This window comes from Manduca sexta, chromosome 21 (assembly GCF_014839805.1).
Source record: "Manduca sexta isolate Smith_Timp_Sample1 chromosome 21, JHU_Msex_v1.0, whole genome shotgun sequence".
Lineage (NCBI taxonomy): Eukaryota > Metazoa > Arthropoda > Insecta > Lepidoptera > Sphingidae > Manduca > Manduca sexta.
This window is the reverse complement of record NC_051135.1, coordinates 9,126,552-9,133,913: the sequence shown is the minus strand read 5'-3', so window position 1 is coordinate 9,133,913 and position 7,362 is coordinate 9,126,552.

Below are 7,362 nucleotides of genomic sequence, written 5' to 3'. Positions count from 1 at the left end.
CCTACATCAGAATCAAAGAAATTACAACCTCAAAATGTTTCCTAAATTCAAAATTCGTGTCATGTACCAGGTCCCTAACACCCCGTAGCTGATCTCCCGATAATACCCTGCAGGGACATAAAGCAAGTTGGAAGTCGTAAAAACAACGGTACGGATGTATCGACAGGTGCCCGGGCTAGTTCCTTAGGGATACTCAGTACTTATTTACTCCAGCACGCGCCACGATGTTGGAGAAGAAAAGATTTGACGAAAAAACAAACGTATTAAACTAGAACAAAGGCTTAATTTTCGTTATTGTTAAGATGTAATGTATGCTACCTGCAGGTAACAGTCCGAGAAGTAAGCTGAGTTTATCGAATTAAACTACTTTTTGGATTTTATCCCGGTATAATAATTTTCTCTTGACGTTTCGAAGACTACAGTCTTCATCGTTACGGGGCGGACTGAGGTATAGGTCGTCCGAAAAGTCAACGTTACAATATCTGCATTTTACAATTCAATGCTACAAGCTGTTTATGTAGCTATAAATGGGCAGATGAACCAAGGTAGTACCACTGTCTCATTAAAAACCGACTTCAAGTTACAACCAGCTGTTGCATTTCGTTTAACGTGTGATATTTCTACATACCTAAACAGAGCCGTTTTAACTATATTGGTCGCCGAAGTGCGAGAATCTGTATGGACTTTGTAGCAGGTTTCGGCAAAAAAAAACCAGTGGCTCCTTTTTCCGGCCAAATTTTTTGGGCTGACTATCGTCTTTCTACCAGATGTTGTGCATAATTCGCAGTCCAGGGTAAAGATTGGCCCCTACTGCCATCTTTATCATTTTCTTTAAGGCCAAGAGTGTAAGATGACTGCTAGTTTAATTAACATTAGGAGACCCACTTGTTCGTTTACTGACTTATACCTGACTCAAAATATCTGAGTCACATGTCGCCATACCAAAATTGAACACGCTAATTTACCTTTTTTCAGCCCGCTCATTTCCCGCTGTACTGCGGGAGTTATCCAAAATAACGCTTTGAATGTGAAAAAATCTCAGAAATATTTGTGATTCAAAGGTGCGAAGTTGAAAGGAATTGGCATATTGTACAGGGTCAAATGCAGGTGAGCGTTGAGAGAATAACGAATTAACTATTATTTTTGGCTGAAAAATAAAAATTTGTTGCCCTAACAGCCCTAAATTCTAATTTCAATGGAATAAAATTTTAAAGAGCTAAGATTCAAAGAAACAAACGAATACAAAACTGAACTTTAATGTAAATTTTATTTATTGATGTTTTTAAGTTCTAATGGAATATCTAAATGGAAAATTCAAATTGCAGTCCTAAAAGATGAGCAGACTTCGTTAAATAATTTATCGATCGGTTTTGTTTTTAAATGCGACCCATTTTTTTTCCTAATATTATGATTGTAATCTGTACTAATATATAAGATAGATTTAGCATATACAAGAATATACTTAATTATAGAAAATATATATTTTTTTAATTATTTAAGTATCTAATAGTATCTGTAATTATCTGCCTCCACGACCGACAAAGTATTTTATTTCAAAAATAATTATATTTTTGACCCCACGAAACATCTCTAAATCCGCACCTGCAATAGAAACCTTGACGTACTGTTTAATTTTATTTCGCGATGAAGGATTGCTTTGTGGCTATTTTTAGACCCTTTTACTGGTACGGAGGTCGTCACTTTGAGGCTTTCTGGGAGTGTTAAGTATATATAAAATGTTTTTTTCTGAAAGTAATGTAATTTGGTATTAGAATTACTTATTACTAAAAGACGTGAAATATATTATTTATATTTTGAAACTGTCGTGACGTAGTGGGTTTTTTGTATCTTACATACATTGTGAATTTATTGTAAACTTATCTAATGAAGGACAACATCGTGAGGAAACCTGCACATCTGAGAAGTTCTCTATAGGAATTTCGAAGGTGTGTGAAGTCTACTAATCCGCACTAGGCCAGTGTAGTGGACTAAGGCCTAATCAACCTAAAGGCAAGTATATAATACAGGGCTGATATTATTACACAAGTCGACAAAAATTTTTTTTTTTGTGTTTCTGTTCTAATGCTTGAATTCTGATTCCAAACATCGAAAAACACTCGGATATCCATTTTTAACTCTTAAAGTTTGCTTTTGTCTGATTTATGTTAATAAGTACGTTTTGAAGATTTTAATTGATTCTTATGAGCAATAGGCGGTAGCATTTTGATCATTTTAATTGCAAATTGTGAATTATGTCTGAACGGCAGTAGTGAGTGTTTACTAGTCTATTACTATTTAAAAAAAAGTATATTTGAGTTGTAACAACCGACTTTTATGTCGTACTTGGTTAGAAAATGGCACCAAGAAAGTGTAAACAGGATGTTGATTAATTCTGTTTTATTTGCGGTGAATTTATTAAAGTAAGAAGCATAAAATTTGCTTTGCCAACGATTTTGAAGCATTGCGAAGACTATGAGTATTATTATAACCTCAAAATACGGAATCAAGATAAGAAATGGGCGCCTCACAGTGCTTGTGTTAATTTCAAGTTGGAAAATATACTGTAAAAGTAAAACCAATGGTAGAGCCTAAATAAATATTGATGCTACCGTTACATATAAAGTTAGGGCTAATGAAGCAATTTGTGTAAGCTCTAGATCATAATTCTGAAGCTATTGAATATTTAAAGAGATTTTTTCCCAAATTATCTGAAGCTAGAGTTAAAACTGGTATTTTTGTTGGACCACAAATAAAACAAATAATGAGCAGCGATGATTTCACAAAATTCCTTATTGCTCATGAAAAATAATCCTGGAAACGTTTGAAAACAGTAGTCAAATGTTTTTTTGGAAATCACAGAGTCGACAATTATGAAGAGTTCATTGAAACTATGCTTGAAAGTTTTAAATTGATGGGCTGCAGAATGTCCCATAAACTCCATATGCTACATGCTCACCTGGACAAATTTAAAGATAATATGGGTGCCTATTCAGAGGAGCAGGGAGAACGTTTTTTACCAAGATGTGCTGGACTTTGAATGACATTATAAAGGGCAGTACAACAAGAGTATGATGGGAGATTGTATTTGGGGATTAATACGCACACAAACATAAAAGATCCACTAAAAAAAAAACATTTTTGAACATGATTTTTTGTTATTTTCTATTTGTTTGCTATTATTAGTCATAGTTCTTGTATAAGAAAGACTTTGATGTTCAATAAAAACTTTTTTTTATCGTAAATTTAAGTATAATTACAGAGAAAGTATAAAAATTTGTATGTGTTTTTTGAAATCAGTAAAATTGCTCTAGTCTCTACAAAAGCAAACTTTGATCGGAACAGTTATTTTTTTATTTATTTGTAACATAGGAGAAACCAAAATTTCACATTCAGGAGCCAGACTCAAAAATCGTGTTGACCGGTGTTATTTTTTATCTAATGCTTTTCCCCATACTCCTTAAGGGTCATTATTATATTTCGACAATACACCTTCTCTGACTGTGTACGTGGGCTTTCAATATCACTAGCAGTTTAAAATTATAGAGAAATAGCCACTTCACATCGGTTATCTCAAATGGTACCACCTCTCCTTAGATTATTTATGCCACAGACAAGACTTTCGAGGAAGAGAGCGTAACTAACCACTAAACAACTGAGAGATGTGCTTTACGTGTAGGTACAGTTAGCAACAAAAGTAGCTGAACAAATTCTAAACTTCAAATTGCCTATACACAGTTTAGTTGAAACATTTTTTGTGTAAATTAAAATAGATTTCTATTAGTTTTATGACGAACAAATTTATGTTGGCACGAACACAAAAGTGTGTAAGTAATTTGAAGTCTTGAATTTTTACAACAGCCTATGTAGGAGATTGTACATTATATTTGAATCATGTATAATGATACGGAATGATGATACAAGAACGACTTGCTAATAATAAAACAATCATTATGATGACCGCTTTGATTGCAACTGATTTGACATGACATTTTATATAATTACTAAGAGCCTATTTCACAAATTTCAAGTAAATTTACTTTCCCGTTATTGTATAAAACAACTAAGAACGACTGGCACGCAGGAGTAACGTCAAACGTATTGCACTGCATTTTCCATGAGTCATTAGGTCAGTGCATTCATTACACTGGCCTCGTTCAAAATCTATGCATCCATCACAGCCGTTGACATCCATAATATGTATCGATCTGGACTGAACGTGTCGCCGCATAACACGCCTCTATTGAGATATGCTTCAAAATATATGTGGCTCGGTGCGCTTACTATGTTTACACGGATGTTACGCATAGCTAATATATGGAAAGCGCTACGCATGCATCGCCCCATAAACACAAGAAGCTACACGTGTTGCACCGTCAGCAGAACGTGACCACCATTGACGTCAATCGGAGGGCACATGAAACCGTCGTAGCAACCGCGCCGCATTCTTGGTCCAACATCGATCAATTATCAACCTATTTTAATTAGTAATAATTTCTTATATTGTAATTTTCCATTTATAATTAAATTTCTTATTTTAATTTTGGTTTTTTTTGCGACCTCCGGCTGTGAACTTCGTAATTGGCGCAGTCGGTAGGATACTCGAATATATCCACGATAAATCGCAATCCGCGCGCGTGCGATCGGGTATCCAGAATCTACGGAAGCTGCAGCCGAGGGAATCCAGAGTTCGATTCGAGCAAGAAATACCAGAAGCAGTAATGCTGTAAGTACTTTGAATCTTTCATGGTCCTTACCTTCCTATTTTATCATTATCCTCATAATATAGAGATAGGTATAGTATATATCGTATATATTATACACATATTTTTTTTATGATATAGTTAGGTGTAATCTTCCAAAATTTTCCATCCGAGAGAATTAAGGAACAGTAGGTTAAGTAACAGTAGAGTAATTCATAGGTTGGCTAGTATAGACGAGAGAAGGAATTTGGGCGAAAATATGGCTCAATCCGAAGTTGATACCATTTACAAATCGCTTAGGTTAGTACCAGAATTTGACGGGAATCCGCATATTCTGACACGATTTATAAATTTGTGTGATCAATTAATATTGGCACATTTTAAAACCGAACCAGGGCATGAATTAATCAACTTAGCCTTATTAAACGGAATTTTAAATAAAATAACCGGATCCGCAGCTAGGCTTATTAACTCGAACGGCATACCTGAGAATTGGAACGGTATCAGGAGTGCATTAATTAATAATTTTGCTGACCATCGTGACGAGACTGCTCTATACAGTGATTTGTCGCTACAGACCCAGGGGTCTAGTACTCCTCAAGAATTTTATGAAAGGTGTCAAAATCTTTTTAGCACCATTATGACTTATATTTCATTACACGAGTCGATTGGCACTACTATAGAGGCAAAAATCGTGCTTTATCAAAAACTCACCCTTCAAGCTTATTTGCGAGGTTTGAAAGATCCATTAGGGTATAGGATACGTTGCATGAGGCCGGAAACAATGGAGAAGGCTCTTGAATTTGTGCAAGACGAGCTTAACACATTATATCTCCAACAGAGAAATGAGGGAGGTTCAAATAAAAAAGATTGGCAACCATCCCCTACTCATAATTTACCGTTAAATAATTTTATTCCAAAATCCACTCCATTTAATACACCTTTTAGACAACCAATTGTTAATTTGCCGGGTCCATCACGTCAGCCTCAAATATATCAGGCAATGCAAGGGTGGAAACCTAACATGCAACCCCATACGCAAGCACCACGTGGGCTCACGCGTACTCAACAGATGATGCGCGCTCCTCCACAAAATTACAACCCCCAAAGTAATGTGTTCAAATTACCTAATAAGCCTCAACCGCAAAGATCATTTAATTTTGGAAACACACCACGCCCGATGAGCGGTGTAAGTCATTTCGTTCCAAAAGTTTTACCACCAACCGGACACGATTGGATGAAACATGGTAATCCACCACCCAGTAATTATTTTAAAACGCGCGAACTGAATTTCAATGAATTTGATAACTACGCGGATTACTATGATTATGATTATGGTTATACGGACTATGATCAGCAATTCTATGGATATGATCAGTATAGTGAATATTGCTATCCAGAACAGTATAGTTATTCCGAGACTCCGATAGTAAAGGAGGTAGAACCATCTGATGAACATTCAAAAAACGAAAATTTTCAAAAGGAGGTAAATTTAGAAAAGCCAAAATAGAAGTTAACTTTCATATCCAAAGGCAATTAGGTTACATAGAAATATCTAACCCGCCGCTTAAATTTTTAATTGATACTGGGGCTAATCAATCATTTATAAGTCCCGAAAGTGTAAGAAAATATTTCCGTCATATTCCATTGAATTACGATCCATTCGAGGTGACGAATGTACACGCCACCAGCAAAAATGATTATTCAATCACTTTGCCATGTTTCTCGGAATTTAATGAGCAGTGTAATATAACTCTTTATGTGTATAAGTTTCATAATTACTTCGACGGACTGTTAGGTTTTGATTTACTAGACGTCTGGGATTCGAATATAGATTTAAAAAATAAATTATTAATAACGCGTAACGCACAGATACCTATTCAGATGTATGATTGTAGAAACGCTAATCTTTACGAAGATATTATACCAGCTAATTCCTCGAAATTGGTTAAATTACCGATTAATTCAAAAGATGGTGAGGTGTTAATCGAAAATCAAATGATCTGCAACTGTCTTGTTTCCGATTGCTTTACTAACGTAACTAACAGTCGTGGATGGGTAGAGATTATTAACCCTTCATCTAACGATATAATCTTCTCTATGGATCGTCCTGTCGAAGCCGAGGTGTTTAATATTGAAACCGAGTGTACTCCAATTTCATTGTATCGCGTTAATGAGGTATTATCACGCCTACGGACCGATCACCTAAATCCGGAGGAATATGAAAATTTAAAGCGTCTATGTGCAAATTATGCTGATGTGTTTTATCTTGAGGGTGAACCTCTAACGTTCACAAACAAGATCAAGCATAAAATACGAACTACCGACGAAATTCCAGTACACACGAAAAGCTATAGATACCCTTACATTCACCGACAAGAGGTCAGAGATCAAATTCAAAAAATGCTTGAGCAAAATATTATAAGACCCTCAGACTCAGGTTGGAGCTCACCTATTTGGATAGTACCCAAAAAGGCAGATGCTTCAGGAGAAATTAAATGGCGTCTTGTCGTTGATTTTAGGAAAGTTAATGAGAAAACGATTGATGACAAATACCCCATACCGAATATTACAGATGTGCTTGATAAACTTGGAAAATGTCAATACTTTACCACTCTCGATTTGGCCAGCGGATTTTACCAGGTCGAAATGGACCCCGCTG